The sequence below is a fragment of the Syngnathus typhle genome, unplaced genomic scaffold (genome assembly GCF_033458585.1).
Source record: "Syngnathus typhle isolate RoL2023-S1 ecotype Sweden unplaced genomic scaffold, RoL_Styp_1.0 HiC_scaffold_187, whole genome shotgun sequence".
NCBI classification, from domain to species: Eukaryota; Metazoa; Chordata; class Actinopteri; order Syngnathiformes; family Syngnathidae; genus Syngnathus; species Syngnathus typhle.
The window spans coordinates 47501-65498 of record NW_026872093.1 but is presented as its reverse complement, the minus strand read 5'-3'; positions in this window follow the sequence as shown (position 1 = coordinate 65498).

The following is a 17998-nucleotide window of genomic DNA, read 5'->3' as shown; positions in this document are numbered from 1 at the left end:
CCAGACGGTGCTTCCTTGAATGCTTAGCCGCCTTTCGAGCTGCCATGCCGGGCTTGAGTTAGTGGTTTGCGCCCGGTACTCTACGTTAAAAGTCAGGCGGAACGGCTCTGAAGCTCCAGACGGTGCTTCCTTGAATGCTTAGCCGCCTTTCGAGCTGCCATGCCGGGCTGAGTTAGTGGTTTGCGCCCGGTACTCTACGTTAAAAGTCAGGCGGAACGGCTCTGAAGCTCCAGACGGTGCTTCCTTGAATGCTTAGCCGCCTTTCGAGCTGCCATGCCGGGCTTGAGTTAGTGGTTTGCGCCCGGTACTCTACGTTAAAAGTCAGGCGGAACGGCTCTGAAGCTCCAGACGGTGCTTCCTTGAATGCTTAGCCGCCTTTCGAGCTGCCATGCCGGGCTTGAGTTAGTGGTTTGCGCCCGGTACTCTACGTTAAAAGTCAGGCGGAACGGCTCTGAAGCTCCAGACGGTGCTTCCTTGAATGCTTAGCCGCCTTTCGAGCTGCCATGCCGGGCTTGAGTTAGTGGTTTGCGCCCGGTACTCTACGTTAAAAGTCAGGCGGAACGGCTCTGAAGCTCCAGACGGTGCTTCCTTGAATGCTTAGCCGCCTTTCGAGCTGCCATGCCGGGCTTGAGTTAGTGGTTTGCGCCCGGTACTCTACGTTAAAAGTCAGGCGGAACGGCTCTGAAGCTCCAGACGGTGCTTCCTTGAATGCTTAGCCGCCTTTCGAGCTGCCATGCCGGGCTTGAGTTAGTGGTTTGCGCCCGGTACTCTACGTTAAAAGTCAGGCGGAACGGCTCTGAAGCTCCAGACGGTGCTTCCTTGAATGCTTAGCCGCCTTTCGAGCTGCCATGCCGGGCTTGAGTTAGTGGTTTGCGCCCGGTACTCTACGTTAAAAGTCAGGCGGAACGGCTCTGAAGCTCCAGACGGTGCTTCCTTGAATGCTTAGCCGCCTTTCGAGCTGCCATGCCGGGCTTGAGTTAGTGGTTTGCGCCCGGTACTCTACGTTAAAAGTCAGGCGGAACGGCTCTGAAGCTCCAGACGGTGCTTCCTTGAATGCTTAGCCGCCTTTCGAGCTGCCATGCCGGGCTTGAGTTAGTGGTTTGCGCCCGGTACTCTACGTTAAAAGTCAGGCGGAACGGCTCTGAAGCTCCAGACGGTGCTTCCTTGAATGCTTAGCCGCCTTTCGAGCTGCCATGCCGGGCTTGAGTTAGTGGTTTGCGCCCGGTACTCTACGTTAAAAGTCAGGCGGAACGGCTCTGAAGCTCCAGACGGTGCTTCCTTGAATGCTTAGCCGCCTTTCGAGCTGCCATGCCGGGCTTGAGTTAGTGGTTTGCGCCCGGTACTCTACGTTAAAAGTCAGGCGGAACGGCTCTGAAGCTCCAGACGGTGCTTCCTTGAATGCTTAGCCGCCTTTCGAGCTGCCATGCCGGGCTTGAGTTAGTGGTTTGCGCCCGGTACTCTACGTTAAAAGTCAGGCGGAACGGCTCTGAAGCTCCAGACGGTGCTTCCTTGAATGCTTAGCCGCCTTTCGAGCTGCCATGCCGGGCTTGAGTTAGTGGTTTGCGCCCGGTACTCTACGTTAAAAGTCAGGCGGAACGGCTCTGAAGCTCCAGACGGTGCTTCCTTGAATGCTTAGCCGCCTTTCGAGCTGCCATGCCGGGCTTGAGTTAGTGGTTTGCGCCCGGTACTCTACGTTAAAAGTCAGGCGGAACGGCTCTGAAGCTCCAGACGGTGCTTCCTTGAATGCTTAGCCGCCTTTCGAGCTGCCATGCCGGGCTTGAGTTAGTGGTTTGCGCCCGGTACTCTACGTTAAAAGTCAGGCGGAACGGCTCTGAAGCTCCAGACGGTGCTTCCTTGAATGCTTAGCCGCCTTTCGAGCTGCCATGCCGGGCTTGAGTTAGTGGTTTGCGCCCGGTACTCTACGTTAAAAGTCAGGCGGAACGGCTCTGAAGCTCCAGACGGTGCTTCCTTGAATGCTTAGCCGCCTTTCGAGCTGCCATGCCGGGCTTGAGTTAGTGGTTTGCGCCCGGTACTCTAGCGTTAAAAGTCAGGCGGAACGGCTCTGAAGCTCCAGACGGTGCTTCCTTGAATGCTTAGCCGCCTTTCGAGCTGCCATGCCGGGCTTGAGTTAGTGGTTTGCGCCCGGTACTCTACGTTAAAAGTCAGGCGGAACGGCTCTGAAGCTCCAGACGGTGCTTCCTTGAATGCTTAGCCGCCTTTCGAGCTGCCATGCCGGGCTTGAGTTAGTGGTTTGCGCCCGGTACTCTACGTTAAAAGTCAGGCGGAACGGCTCTGAAGCTCCAGACGGTGCTTCCTTGAATGCTTAGCCGCCTTTCGAGCTGCCATGCCGGGCTTGAGTTAGTGGTTTGCGCCCGGTACTCTACGTTAAAAGTCAGGCGGAACGGCTCTGAAGCTCCAGACGGTGCTTCCTTGAATGCTTAGCCGCCTTTCGAGCTGCCATGCCGGGCTTGAGTTAGTGGTTTGCGCCCGGTACTCTACGTTAAAAGTCAGGCGGAACGGCTCTGAAGCTCCAGACGGTGCTTCCTTGAATGCTTAGCCGCCTTTCGAGCTGCCATGCCGGGCTTGAGTTAGTGGTTTGCGCCCGGTACTCTACGTTAAAAGTCAGGCGGAACGGCTCTGAAGCTCCAGACGGTGCTTCCTTGAATGCTTAGCCGCCTTTCGAGCTGCCATGCCGGGCTTGAGTTAGTGGTTTGCGCCCGGTACTCTACGTTAAAAGTCAGGCGGAACGGCTCTGAAGCTCCAGACGGTGCTTCCTTGAATGCTTAGCCGCCTTTCGAGCTGCCATGCCGGGCTTGAGTTAGTGGTTTGCGCCCGGTACTCTACGTTAAAAGTCAGGCGGAACGGCTCTGAAGCTCCAGACGGTGCTTCCTTGAATGCTTAGCCGCCTTTCGAGCTCTCCTGCCCGGCGTGGGTTTCGCGTCCGCGCCCGGTACATTATGGAAGCCAAAAAAAAAAAAAATTCTAAGTGCGAGTGGGACCGGCCTGGGGGGCTTCCTTGAAAGCCCATCCGCCCTCCGAGCTCTCCCACCGGTCGTGGGTTGGCGTCCGCCACTGCTCAAAGCGAACTTCAAATTATCTGCTTAATAATGTGGAACACCATTCTTAAGTAGTTTTTCCTTAATTTGGGCTCAACTGGCCGGTAATGATCCCCGGTGTCTGAGATTGATCTCAGTGATCCAAAGAGCCCTGACACGTAATACCATCCATGAGTTTAATTGAAAAACAAAAAATGTAATCTTTATGACACATAAATACAATTTGCATAATAATTTGGAACACAGTGTAGACTTCCAGCGGACCGCGCGCGGCTCGGCTGACGGCGCAGCGCGATCTGGTACCGCTGCGCGGGACGAAACACGCCCCGTGCAGAGTTCCAGGCGGCCGGGAAGACATTTAAGCGCTGCCGCTGCAGCTGCGGCGGGGATTTGCCGTCCTCCGGTGGACACGACGAGTAAATACACCAGCAATCGCACTTACACCGTGTTCCAAATTATTATGCAAGTGACATTTATCTCAGATTTTCCTAAATAGTCGATGCAAAATGAGTCAGCATAATTTTCAAGTCATCAACCATTATTTTGATGAATTCTAATTTTATTGAACAAACCTCCGAATGATCACAGAATTTTTAAAAAATAAAAAACTTAAAATGCACTGTTCCACATTATTACGCACAACAGAGTTTTATAACATTTTATAGGTTTTTATGAACTGAAATGCCCATCTTAAGAATTTACAGCATTAGGAGGTCATATTTACTGAAATCAAAAGCTATTTCAAAGAAAAGACAAACAAGTTACATTTTAACATAGGACCCTTTATTTCAATAAAAAACAAAGTTACATTTTAACATAGGACCCTTTGTTCAACAGCAGCTTCACGATTCTTCCATCCACTGAACTTGTGAGTTTTTGTACAGTTTCTGGTTGAATTTCTTGGCAGGATCTAAGAATAGCCTGCCAGAGCTGCTCTTTGGAATTGAACTGCCTCCCACCTTCGTAGATTTTCTGCTTGACGATGCTCCACAAGTTTTCAATAGGATTGAGGTCAGGGGAGCATGGGGGCCACACCATCAGTTTCTCTCCCTTTATTCCCATAGATGCCAAAGACGTTGACGTATTTCTTGCAGCATGAGACGGTGCATTGTCATGCATGAAGATGATCTTTTGACGGAAAGCACGGTTCTTCCTGTTGTACCATGGACAGAAGTGTTGAGTCAGAAATTCCACGTAGTTAACAGACGTAATTTTGACGCCTTCAGGGACCCTAAAGGGGCCAAGCAGCTCTCTCCCCATGATTCCGGCCCAAAACATCACTCCGCCACCTCCCTGCTGACGCCGCAGCCTTGTTGGGCTATCGTGGCCGTCCACCAACCATCCACGACTCCATCCATCTGTAAAGTCAAGTCAAATCAAGTTTATTTGTATAGCCCTAAATCACAAGCAGTCTCAAAGGGCTTCACATAGACAGAAATTGACAATTATTCTCAAAGCATCCCCTGAGCTCTCAAAAGTGCAAGGAAAAACTTAAAAAACCCTACCTGGCCCATCCAAGGTGGCACGGCACTCGTCGGTGAACAGGACTGTCTGAAAATTTGTCTTCATGTAAGTCTGGGCCCACTGCAGCCGTTTCTGCTTGTTCGCGTTGTTCAGGGGTGGCCGAATGGAGGGTTTCCGCACAACTGCAAGCCTCTGGAGGATCCTGCACCTCGTCGTTCGTGGGACTTCACTGGCACCAGCAGCGTCGAATATTTGTTTGCTCGTCTTTAGTGGCATGCTTGCAGCCGCCCTCTTGATTCGATTTGTTTGTCTTGCAGAAACCTTCCTTGTCGTGCCTTTGTCTGCACGAACGCGCGTTTGCTCCGAATCAGCGACGAATTTCTTCAAAGTTCGATGGTCGCGCTTAAGCTTTCGTGCAATATCGAATGTCTGCATACCTTGTCCAAGGCATCGAACGATTTCACGCTTCTCGACAGCAGAGAGATCCTTTTTCCTCCCCATGGTTGAACGAAATGGCCGAACGCTTAAAAACGCGGAACTTAAATAGACTTGTTAATTACTACAATTGCGCTCACCTGGCAGACTACCATGGACTGTACCATGACTGAGGGTGATTTCAGTACTTGAAAAACAAAAAATGTAATCTTTATGACACTTAAATACATTTTGCATAATAATTTGGAACACGGGACCGTGTTCCAAATTATTATGCAAAGGATATTTATCTCAGATTTTCCTAAATAGCTTCCTTGAAATGTTACCCGGCTTTTGAGCTCTCCTGCCGGGCGTGGGTTTGCGTCAGCGCCCGGTAACATTATGGAAGCTAAAAGAAAGAAAAAAGAAACAAATCTAAGTGCGATTGCTGGTGTCTAAATACATTTTGCATAATAATTTGGAACACGGGACCGTGTTCCAAATTATTATGCAAGTGATATTTATCTCAGATTTTCCTAAATAGCTTTACTCGTCGTGCCGACCGGAGGGAGGCCACTCCCCGCCGCAGCTGAACAGTCATCCCGGCCTAGTGGAGGTCTGCGCAGGGGGGGTCTTCCTTGAAATGTTACCCGGCTTTTGAGCTCTCCTGCCGGGCGTGGGTTTGCGTCAGCGCCCGGTAACATTATGGAAGCTAAAAGAAAGAAAAAAGAAACAAATCTAAGAGCAAGTGCTGGTGTATTTACTCGTCGTGTCCACCGGAGGGAGGCAACTCCCCGCCGCAGCTGCAGAGGCAGCTTTGAAAAGTCATCCCGGCCTAGTGGAGGTCTGCGCAGGGGGGGTCTTCCTTGAAATGTTACCCGGCTTTTGAGCTCTCCTGTCCGGCGTGGGTTTGCGTCAGCGGCCGGTGTCATTTACTCGTCGTGCCGACCGGAGGGAGGCCACTCCCCGCCGCAGCTGAACAGTCATCCCGGCCTAGTGGAGGTCTGCGCAGGGGGGGTCTTCCTTGAAATGTTACCCGGCTTTTGAGCTCTCCTGCCGGGCGTGGGTTTGCGTCAGCGCCCGGTAACATTATGGAAGCTGAAAGAAAAAAGAAACAAATCTAAGTGCGATTGCTGGTGTCTAAATACATTTTGCATAATAATTTGGAACACGGGACCGTGTTCCAAATTATTATGCAAGTGATATTTATCTCAGATTTTCCTAAATAGCTTTACTCGTCGTGCCGACCGGAGGGAGGCCACTCCCCGCCGCAGCTGAACAGTCATCCCGGCCTAGTGGAGGTCTGCGCAGGGGGGGTCTTCCTTGAAATGTTACCCGGCTTTTGAGCTCTCCTGCCGGGCGTGGGTTTGCGTCAGCGCCCGGTAACATTATGGAAGCTAAAAGAAAGAAAAAAGAAACAAATCTAAGAGCAAGTGCTGGTGTATTTACTCGTCGTGTCCACCGGAGGGAGGCAACTCCCCGCCGCAGCTGCAGAGGCAGCTTTGAAAAGTCATCCCGGCCTAGTGGAGGTCTGCGCAGGGGGGGTCTTCCTTGAAATGTTACCCGGCTTTTGAGCTCTCCTGTCCGGCGTGGGTTTGCGTCAGCGGCCGGTGTCATTTACTCGTCGTGCCGACCGGAGGGAGGCCACTCCCCGCCGCAGCTGAACAGTCATCCCGGCCTAGTGGAGGTCTGCGCAGGGGGGGTCTTCCTTGAAATGTTACCCGGCTTTTGAGCTCTCCTGCCGGGCGTGGGTTTGCGTCAGCGCCCGGTAACATTATGGAAGCTAAAAGAAAGAAAAAAGAAACAAATCTAAGTGCGATTGCTGGTGTCTAAATACATTTTGCATAATAATTTGGAACACGGGACCGTGTTCCAAATTATTATGCAAGTGATATTTATCTCAGATTTTCCTAAATAGCTTTACTCGTCGTGCCGACCGGAGGGAGGCCACTCCCCGCCGCAGCTGAACAGTCATCCCGGCCTAGTGGAGGTCTGCGCAGGGGGGGTCTTCCTTGAAATGTTACCCGGCTTTTGAGCTCTCCTGTCCGGCGTGGGTTTGCGTCAGCGGCCGGTGTCATTTACTCGTCGTGCCGACCGGAGGGAGGCCACTCCCCGCCGCAGCTGAACAGTCATCCCGGCCTAGTGGAGGTCTGCGCAGGGGGGGTCTTCCTTGAAATGTTACCCGGCTTTTGAGCTCTCCTGTCCGGCGTGGGTTTGCGTCAGCGGCCGGTGTCATTTACTCGTCGTGCCGACCGGAGGGAGGCCACTCCCCGCCACAGCTGAACAGTCATCCCGGCCTAGTGGAGGTCTGCGCAGGGGGGGTCTTCCTTGAAATGTTACCCGGCTTTTGAGCTCTCCTGTCCGGCGTGGGTTTGCGTCAGCGGCCGGTGTCATTTACTCGTCGTGCCGACCGGAGGGAGGCCACTCCCCGCCGCAGCTGAACAGTCATCCCGGCCTAGTGGAGGTCTGCGCAGGGGGGGTCTTCCTTGAAATGTTACCCGGCTTTTGAGCTCTCCTGTCCGGCGTGGGTTTGCGTCAGCGGCCGGTGTCATTTACTCGTCGTGCCGACCGGAGGGAGGCCACTCCCCGCCACAGCTGAACAGTCATCCCGGCCTAGTGGAGGTCTGCGCAGGGGGGGTCTTCCTTGAAATGTTACCCGGCTTTTGAGCTCTCCTGTCCGGCGTGGGTTTGCGTCAGCGGCCGGTGTCATTTACTCGTCGTGCCGACCGGAGGGAGGCCACTCCCCGCCACAGCTGAACAGTCATCCCGGCCTAGTGGAGGTCTGCGCAGGGGGGGTCTTCCTTGAAATGTTACCCGGCTTTTGAGCTCTCCTGTCCGGCGTGGGTTTGCGTCAGCGGCCGGTGTCATTTACTCGTCGTGCCGACCGGAGGGAGGCCACTCCCCGCCACAGCTGAACAGTCATCCCGGCCTAGTGGAGGTCTGCGCAGGGGGGGTCTTCCTTGAAATGTTACCCGGCTTTTGAGCTCTCCTGTCCGGCGTGGGTTTGCGTCAGCGGCCGGTGTCATTTACTCGTCGTGCCGACCGGAGGGAGGCCACTCCCCGCCGCAGCTGAACAGTCATCCCGGCCTAGTGGAGGTCTGCGCAGGGGGGGTCTTCCTTGAAATGTTACCCGGCTTTTGAGCTCTCCTGTCCGGCGTGGGTTTGCGTCAGCGGCCGGTGTCATTTACTCGTCGTGCCGACCGGAGGGAGGCCACTCCCCGCCACAGCTGAACAGTCATCCCGGCCTAGTGGAGGTCTGCGCAGGGGGGGTCTTCCTTGAAATGTTACCCGGCTTTTGAGCTCTCCTGTCCGGCGTGGGTTTGCGTCAGCGGCCGGTGTCATTTACTCGTCGTGCCGACCGGAGGGAGGCCACTCCCCGCCACAGCTGAACAGTCATCCCGGCCTAGTGGAGGTCTGCGCAGGGGGGGTCTTCCTTGAAATGTTACCCGGCTTTTGAGCTCTCCTGTCCGGCGTGGGTTTGCGTCAGCGGCCGGTGTCATTTACTCGTCGTGCCGACCGGAGGGAGGCCACTCCCCGCCACAGCTGAACAGTCATCCCGGCCTAGTGGAGGTCTGCGCAGGGGGGGTCTTCCTTGAAATGTTACCCGGCTTTTGAGCTCTCCTGTCCGGCGTGGGTTTGCGTCAGCGGCCGGTGTCATTTACTCGTCGTGCCGACCGGAGGGAGGCCACTCCCCGCCGCAGCTGAACAGTCATCCCGGCCTAGTGGAGGTCTGCGCAGGGGGGGTCTTCCTTGAAATGTTACCCGGCTTTTGAGCTCTCCTGTCCGGCGTGGGTTTGCGTCAGCGGCCGGTGTCATTTACTCGTCGTGCCGACCGGAGGGAGGCCACTCCCCGCCACAGCTGAACAGTCATCCCGGCCTAGTGGAGGTCTGCGCAGGGGGGGTCTTCCTTGAAATGTTACCCGGCTTTTGAGCTCTCCTGTCCGGCGTGGGTTTGCGTCAGCGGCCGGTGTCATTTACTCGTCGTGCCGACCGGAGGGAGGCCACTCCCCGCCACAGCTGAACAGTCATCCCGGCCTAGTGGAGGTCTGCGCAGGGGGGGTCTTCCTTGAAATGTTACCCGGCTTTTGAGCTCTCCTGTCCGGCGTGGGTTTGCGTCAGCGGCCGGTGTCATTTACTCGTCGTGCCGACCGGAGGGAGGCCACTCCCCGCCACAGCTGAACAGTCATCCCGGCCTAGTGGAGGTCTGCGCAGGGGGGGTCTTCCTTGAAATGTTACCCGGCTTTTGAGCTCTCCTGTCCGGCGTGGGTTTGCGTCAGCGGCCGGTGTCATTTACTCGTCGTGCCGACCGGAGGGAGGCCACTCCCCGCCACAGCTGAACAGTCATCCCGGCCTAGTGGAGGTCTGCGCAGGGGGGGTCTTCCTTGAAATGTTACCCGGCTTTTGAGCTCTCCTGTCCGGCGTGGGTTTGCGTCAGCGGCCGGTGTCATTTACTCGTCGTGCCGACCGGAGGGAGGCCACTCCCCGCCGCAGCTGAACAGTCATCCCGGCCTAGTGGAGGTCTGCGCAGGGGGGGTCTTCCTTGAAATGTTACCCGGCTTTTGAGCTCTCCTGTCCGGCGTGGGTTTGCGTCAGCGGCCGGTGTCATTTACTCGTCGTGCCGACCGGAGGGAGGCCACTCCCCGCCACAGCTGAACAGTCATCCCGGCCTAGTGGAGGTCTGCGCAGGGGGGGTCTTCCTTGAAATGTTACCCGGCTTTTGAGCTCTCCTGTCCGGCGTGGGTTTGCGTCAGCGGCCGGTGTCATTTACTCGTCGTGCCGACCGGAGGGAGGCCACTCCCCGCCACAGCTGAACAGTCATCCCGGCCTAGTGGAGGTCTGCGCAGGGGGGGTCTTCCTTGAAATGTTACCCGGCTTTTGAGCTCTCCTGTCCGGCGTGGGTTTGCGTCAGCGGCCGGTGTCATTTACTCGTCGTGCCGACCGGAGGGAGGCCACTCCCCGCCACAGCTGAACAGTCATCCCGGCCTAGTGGAGGTCTGCGCAGGGGGGGTCTTCCTTGAAATGTTACCCGGCTTTTGAGCTCTCCTGTCCGGCGTGGGTTTGCGTCAGCGGCCGGTGTCATTTACTCGTCGTGCCGACCGGAGGGAGGCCACTCCCCGCCACAGCTGAACAGTCATCCCGGCCTAGTGGAGGTCTGCGCAGGGGGGGTCTTCCTTGAAATGTTACCCGGCTTTTGAGCTCTCCTGTCCGGCGTGGGTTTGCGTCAGCGGCCGGTGTCATTTACTCGTCGTGTCCACCGGAGGGAGGCCACTCCCCGCCGCAGCTGCAGCGGCAGCTTTGAAACGTCATCCCGGCCCCCTGGAACTGTGCGCGGGGGGGGCGATGCGTCCCGTGCGAGGTACCAGGTCGCGCTGCGCCGTCTGCCTGGCCGCTTTGGGCCCGCTGGAAGTCTATTAAAGCTCCGCGATCTCCGCCTCGGTGCTTAAAAAGCGTCCATCCGCTCTCCTGGAGCTTCTTTCGGTCATCTCGTCCGCGTGCACGGCCTGCCGGTGGCACCGGCTGGAGCTCCGCAAAAAGCTCCATTTCTGTTAAAAATGCTTAGCCGCGTCCCTGGAAGCCCAATCGGGCGTAGAAAGTGAGGGGGAAGGCCCCCAAAGCACCGGCTGGAAGTCCCAAAAAAGCTCCATGATTGGTCAATAATGCTTAGCCGCCTCCCTGGAAGCCTAATCGGGCATAAAAAGCTAGGCGGAACGGCCCCAAAGCTCCACACGGAAGTCCCAAAAAAGCTCCATGATTGGTCAATAATGCTTAGCCGCCTCCCTGGAAGCCTAATCGGGCATAAAAAGCTAGGCGGAACGGCCCCAAAGCTCCACACGGAAGTCCCAAAAAAGCTCCATGATTGGTCAATAATGCTTAGCCGCCTCCCTGGAAGCCTAATCGGGCATAAAAAGCTAGGCGGAACGGCCCCAAAGCTCCACACGGAAGTCCAAAAAAAGCTCCATGATTGGTCAATAATGCTTAGCCGCCTCCCTGGAAGCCTAACCGGGCATAAAAAGCTAGGCGGAACGGCCCCAAAGCTCCACACGGAAGTCCCAAAAAAGCTCCATGATTGGTCAATAATGCTTAGCCGCCTCCCTGGAAGCCTAATCGGGCATAAAAAGCTAGGCGGAACGGCCCCAAAGCTCCACACGGAAGTCCCAAAAAAGCTCCATGATTGGTCAATAATGCTTAGCCGCCTCCCTGGAAGCCTAATCGGGCATAAAAAGTTAGGCGGAACGGCCCCAAAGCTCCACACGGAAGTCCCAAAAAAGCTCCATGATTGGTCAATAATGCTTAGCCGCCTCCCTGGAAGCCTAATCGGGCATAAAAAGTTAGGCGGAACGGCCCCAAAGCTCCACACGGAAGTCCGAAAAAAGCTCAAAAATTTTCTAAGTGCCAACGGCTCATTCGCCGTAATGTGTCCGCTCCGCGCTGGTTCCCCGGTCGGCCGCGAATAGCGCAAAATCAGCCTCACGGAAGTTCGAAAAAAGCTCAAAAATTTTCTAAGTGCCAACGGCTCATTCGCCGTAATGTGTCCGCTCCGCGCTGGTTCCCCGGTCGGCCGCGAATAGCGCAAAATCAGCCTCACGGAAGTTCGAAAAAAGCTCAAAAATTTTCTAAGTGCCAACGGCTCATTCGCCGTAATGTGTCCGCTCCGCGCTGGTTCCCCGGTCGGCCGCGAATAGCGCAAAAATCAGCCTAAGTGCAGTACCAACCTTGGCGTGTTGGTGCGCCAGAGTACGATGAGTTGGTCCCCCTAGTCACTGTACTCATTACCTTTACCCCCTAATCGCAAAATATAGTCAGAACGTATATGCAGAAGACTATTTTTTTCTTTTTTAAAATTTTCTAAGTGCCAGCGGATGCTGGCACACGAACTGTCCGAGCTACGACGGTTCTCCGGTCGGACAGCGAGGGTGAAAAAGCGGTCCTAAAATCACCGAGGGCTGCCGCACAAGTTGTCCGAGTGGCGACGGTTCCCCGGTCGGCCACGAATGTCGAAAATTCGGCCTCTCCACCACGGAGGTCGGTGAGAATTTCAGAATATTTTCTAAGTGCCAACGGCTCTTGCGCCGTAAAGTGTCCGCTTTGCCTGGTTCCCTCGGTCGGCCACAAATAGCGAAAAATCAGCCTCTCCTTCTGGAGCTCGCCTAAGTGCCAACGGCTCTTGCGCCGTAATGTGTCCGCTTTGTCTGGTTCCCTCGGTCGGCCACAAACGGCGAAAAATCAGCCTCTCCTTCTGGAGCTCGTGCCAACTTTGGCGAATATTTTCTAAGTGCCAACGGCTCTTGCGCCGTAAAGTGTCCGCTTTGCCTGGTTCCCTCGGTCGGCCACAAATAGCGAAAAATCAGCCTCTCCTTCTGGAGCTCGCCTAAGTGCCAACGGCTCTTGCGCCGTAATGTGTCCGCTTTGTCTGGTTCCCTCGGTCGGCCACAAACGGCGAAAAATCAGCCTCTCCTTCTGGAGCTCGTGCCAACTTTGGCGAATATTTTCTAAGTGCCAACGGCTCTTGCGCCGTAAAGTGTCCGCTTTGCCTGGTTCCCTCGGTCGGCCACAAATAGCGAAAAATCAGCCTCTCCTTCTGGAGCTCGCCTAAGTGCCAACGGCTCTTGCGCCGTAATGTGTCCGCTTTGTCTGGTTCCCTCGGTCGGCCACAAACGGCGAAAAATCAGCCTCTCCTTCTGGAGCTCGTGCCAACTTTGGCGAATATTTTCTAAGTGCCAACGGCTCTTGCGCCGTAAAGTGTCCGCTTTGCCTGGTTCCCTCGGTCGGCCACAAATAGCGAAAAATCAGCCTCTCCTTCTGGAGCTCGCCTAAGTGCCAACGGCTCTTGCGCCGTAATGTGTCCGCTTTGTCTGGTTCCCTCGGTCGGCCACAAACGGCGAAAAATCAGCCTCTCATTCTGGAGCTCGTGCCAACTTTGGCGAATATTTTCTAAGTGCCAACGGCTCTTGCGCCGTAATGTGTCCGCTTTGCCTGGTTCCCTCGGTCGGCCACAAATAGCGAAAAAATCAGCCTCTCCTTCTGGAGCTCGCCTAAGTGCCGACGGCTCTTGCGCCGTAATGTGTCCGCTTTGCCTGGTTCCCTCGGTCGGCCACAAACGGCGAAAAATCAGCCTCTCATTCTGGAGCTCGTGCCAACTTTGGCGAATATTTTCTAAGTGCCAACGGCTCTTGCGCCGTAAAGTGTCCGCTTTGCCTGGTTCCCTCGGTCGGACCACAAATAGCGAAAAACCAGCCTCTCCTTCTGGAGCTCGCCTAAGTGCCAACGGCTCTTGCGCCGTAATGTGTCCGCTTTGCCTGGTTCCCTCGGTCGGCCACAAACGGCGAAAAACCAGCCTCTCCTTCTGGAGCTCGCCTAAGTGCCAACGGCTCTTGCGCCGTAATGTGTCCGCTTTGCCTGGTTCCCTCGGTCGGCCACAAATAGCGAAAAATCAGCCTCTCCTTCTGGAGCTCGTGCCAACTTTGGCGAATATTTTCTAAGTGCCAACGGCTCTTGCGCCGTAATGTGTCCGCTTTGCCTGGTTCCCTCGGTCGGCCACAAATAGCGAAAAACCAGCCTCTCCTTCTGGAGCTCGCCTAAGTGCCAACGGCTCTTGCGCCGTAATGTGTCCGCTTTGCCTGGTTCCCTCGGTCGGCCACAAATAGCGAAAAACCAGCCTCTCCTTCTGGAGCTCGCCTAAGTGCCAACGGCTCTTGCGCCGTAATGTGTCCGCTTTGCCTGGTTCCCTCGGTCGGCCACAAACGGCGAAAAATCAGCCTCTCCTTCTGGAGCTCGCCTAAGTGCCAACGGCTCTTGCGCCGTAATGTGTCCGCTTTGCCTGGTTCCCTCGGTCGGCCACAAATAGCGAAAAACCAGCCTCTCCTTCTGGAGCTCGCCTAAGTGCCAACGGCTCTTGCGCCGTAATGTGTCCGCTTTGCCTGGTTCCCTCGGTCGGCCACAAACGGCGAAAAACCAGCCTCTCCTTCTGGAGCTCGCCTAAGTGCCAACGGCTCTTGCGCCGTAATGTGTCCGCTTTGCCTGGTTCCCTCGGTCGGCCACAAATAGCGAAAAACCAGCCTCTCCTTCTGGAGCTCGCCTAAGTGCCAACGGCTCTTGCGCCGTAATGTGTCCGCTTTGCCTGGTTCCCTCGGTCGGCCACAAACGGCGAAAAATCAGCCTCTCCTTCTGGAGCTCGCCTAAGTGCCAACGGCTCTTGCGCCGTAATGTGTCCGCTTTGCCTGGTTCCCTCGGTCGGCCACAAATAGCGAAAAACCAGCCTCTCCTTCTGGAGCTCGCCTAAGTGCCAACGGCTCTTGCGCCGTAATGTGTCCGCTTTGCCTGGTTCCCTCGGTCGGCCACAAACGGCGAAAAATCAGCCTCTCCTTCTGGAGCTCGCCTAAGTGCCAACGGCTCTTGCGCCGTAATGTGTCCGCTTTGCCTGGTTCCCTCGGTCGGCCACAAATAGCGAAAAATCAGCCTCTCCTTCTGGAGCTCGTGCCAACTTTGGCGAATATTTTCTAAGTGCCAACGGCTCTTGCGCCGTAATGTGTCCGCTTTGCCTGGTTCCCTCGGTCGGCCACAAATAGCGAAAAACCAGCCTCTCCTTCTGGAGCTCGCCTAAGTGCCAACGGCTCTTGCGCCGTAATGTGTCCGCTTTGCCTGGTTCCCTCGGTCGGCCACAAATAGCGAAAAACCAGCCTCTCCTTCTGGAGCTCGCCTAAGTGCCAACGGCTCTTGCGCCGTAATGTGTCCGCTTTGCCTGGTTCCCTCGGTCGGCCACAAATAGCGAAAAACCAGCCTCTCCTTCTGGAGCTCGCCTAAGTGCCAACGGCTCTTGCGCCGTAATGTGTCCGCTTTGCCTGGTTCCCTCGGTCGGCCACAAATAGCGAAAAACCAGCCTCTCCTTCTGGAGCTCGCCTAAGTGCCAACGGGTCTTGCGCCGTAATGTGTCCGCTTTGCCTGGTTCCCTCGGTCGGCCACGAACGGCGAAAAATCAGCCTCTCCTTCTGGAGCTCGCCTAAGTGCCAACGGCTCTTGCGCCGTAATGTGTCCGCTTTGCCTGGTTCCCTCGGTCGGCCACAAACGGCGAAAAACCAGCCTCTCCTTCTGGAGCTCGCCTAAGTGCCAACGGCTCTTGCGCCGTAATGTGTCCGCTTTGCCTGGTTCCCTCGGTCGGCCACAAACGGCGAAAAACCAGCCTCTCCTTCTGGAGCTCGCCTAAGTGCCAACGGCTCTTGCGCCGTAATGTGTCCGCTTTGCCTGGTTCCCTCGGTCGGCCACAAACGGCGAAAAATCAGCCTCTCCTTCTGGAGCTCGCCTAAGTGCCAACGGCTCTTGCGCCGTAATGTGTCCGCTTTGCCTGGTTCCCTCGGTCGGCCACAAATAGCGAAAAATCAGCCTCTCCTTCTGGAGCTCGTGCCAACTTTGGCGAATATTTTCTAAGTGCCAACGGCTCTTGCGCCGTAATGTGTCCGCTTTGCCTGGTTCCCTCGGTCGGCCACAAACGGCGAAAAATCAGCCTCTCCTTCTGGAGCTCGCCTAAGTGCCAACGGCTCTTGCGCCGTAATGTGTCCGCTTTGCCTGGTTCCCTCGGTCGGCCACAAATAGCGAAAAATCAGCCTCTCCTTCTGGAGCTCGTGCCAACTTTGGCGAATATTTTCTAAGTGCCAACGGCTCTTGCGCCGTAATGTGTCCGCTTTGCCTGGTTCCCTCGGTCGGCCACAAATAGCGAAAAACCAGCCTCTCCTTCTGGAGCTCGCCTAAGTGCCAACGGCTCTTGCGCCGTAATGTGTCCGCTTTGCCTGGTTCCCTCGGTCGGCCACAAATAGCGAAAAACCAGCCTCTCCTTCTGGAGCTCGCCTAAGTGCCAACGGCTCTTGCGCCGTAATGTGTCCGCTTTGCCTGGTTCCCTCGGTCGGCCACAAATAGCGAAAAACCAGCCTCTCCTTCTGGAGCTCGCCTAAGTGCCAACGGCTCTTGCGCCGTAATGTGTCCGCTTTGCCTGGTTCCCTCGGTCGGCCACAAATAGCGAAAAACCAGCCTCTCCTTCTGGAGCTCGCCTAAGTGCCAACGGGTCTTGCGCCGTAATGTGTCCGCTTTGCCTGGTTCCCTCGGTCGGCCACGAACGGCGAAAAATCAGCCTCTCCTTCTGGAGCTCGCCTAAGTGCCAACGGCTCTTGCGCCGTAATGTGTCCGCTTTGCCTGGTTCCCTCGGTCGGCCACAAACGGCGAAAAACCAGCCTCTCCTTCTGGAGCTCGCCTAAGTGCCAACGGCTCTTGCGCCGTAATGTGTCCGCTTTGCCTGGTTCCCTCGGTCGGCCACAAACGGCGAAAAACCAGCCTCTCCTTCTGGAGCTCGCCTAAGTGCCAACGGCTCTTGCGCCGTAATGTGTCCGCTTTGCCTGGTTCCCTCGGTCGGCCACAAACGGCGAAAAATCAGCCTCTCCTTCTGGAGCTCGCCTAAGTGCCAACGGCTCTTGCGCCGTAATGTGTCCGCTTTGCCTGGTTCCCTCGGTCGGCCACAAATAGCGAAAAATCAGCCTCTCCTTCTGGAGCTCGTGCCAACTTTGGCGAATATTTTCTAAGTGCCAACGGCTCTTGCGCCGTAATGTGTCCGCTTTGCCTGGTTCCCTCGGTCGGCCACAAATAGCGAAAAATCAGCCTCTCCTTCTGGAGCTCGCCTAAGTGCCAACGGCTCTTGCGCCGTAAAGTGTCCGCTTTGTCTGGTTCCCTCGGTCGGCCACAAACGGCGAAAAATCAGCCTCTCCTTCTGGAGCTCGTGCCAACTTTGGCGAATATTTTCTAAGTGCCAACGGCTCTTGCGCCGTAAAGTGTCCGCTTTGTCTGGTTCCCTCGGTCGGCCACAAATAGCGAAAAATCAGCCTCTCCTTCTGGAGCTCGCGCAAGTGCCAACGGCTCTTGCGCCGTAAAGTGTCCGCTTTGTCTGGTTCCCTCGGTCGGCCACAAATAGCGAAAAATCAGCCTCTCCTTCTGGAGCTCGTGCCAACTTTGGCGAATATTTTCTAAGTGCCAACGGCTCTTGCGCCGTAATGTGTCCGCTTTGTCTGGTTCCCTCGGTCGGCCACAAATAGCGAAAAATCAGCCTCTCCTTCTGGAGCTCGCGCAAGTGCCAACGGCTCTTGCGCCGTAAAGTGTCCGCTTTGTCTGGTTCCCTCGGTCGGCCACAAATAGCGAAAAATCAGCCTCTCCTTCTGGAGCTCGTGCCAACTTTGGCGAATATTTTCTAAGTGCCAACGGCTCTTGCGCCGTAATGTGTCCGCTTTGTCTGGTTCCCTCGGTCGGCCACAAATAGCGAAAAATCAGCCTCTCCTTCTGGAGCTCGTGCCAACTTTGGCGAATATTTTCTAAGTGCCAACGGCTCTTGCGCCGTAAAGTGTCCGCTTTGCCTGGTTCCCTCGGTCGGCCACAAATAGCGAAAAATCAGCCTCTCCTTCTGGAGCTCGCGCCAACTTTGTCAAAAAATTTCTAAGTGCCAACGGCTCTTGCGCCGTAAAGTGTCCGCTTTGCCTGGTTCCCTCGGTCGGCCACAAATAGCGAAAAATCAGCCTCTCCTTCTGGAGCTCGCGCCAACTTTGTCGAAAAATTTCTAAGTGCCAACGGCTCTTGCGCCGTAAAGTGTCCGCTTTGTCTGGTTCCCTCGGTCGGCCGCAAATAGCGAAAAATCAGCCTCTCGCCCGTCAGGTACCAGGCGTTGGGGTACCAGGGGTAAGTGCAGTACCAGCTTTGGTCTGTTGGTGCGCCAGAGTACGATGAGTTGGTCCCCCTAGTCACTGTACTCATTACCTTTACCCCCAAATCGCAAAATATAGTCAGAACGAGTGTGGGGAACACAAGTTTTGGCCCCGAGAACCAGGCGGCTGGTGTCTCTAGCGATGTGTTCCCCCCCAAAAAGTGTTCACATGCTCGGACAGCGAACCTAGGAGCTACCGCAAAGCACTCTGGAAGTGCAAGAGCGAAAAATTTTCTAAGTACAAAAACTCTCGAAAATTTTCAAAGTGTCACAGTGCTCGAAAATTTTCAAAGTGCTACATGCTTTCCATCCAAGGAAGGAATAGTGGAGGACC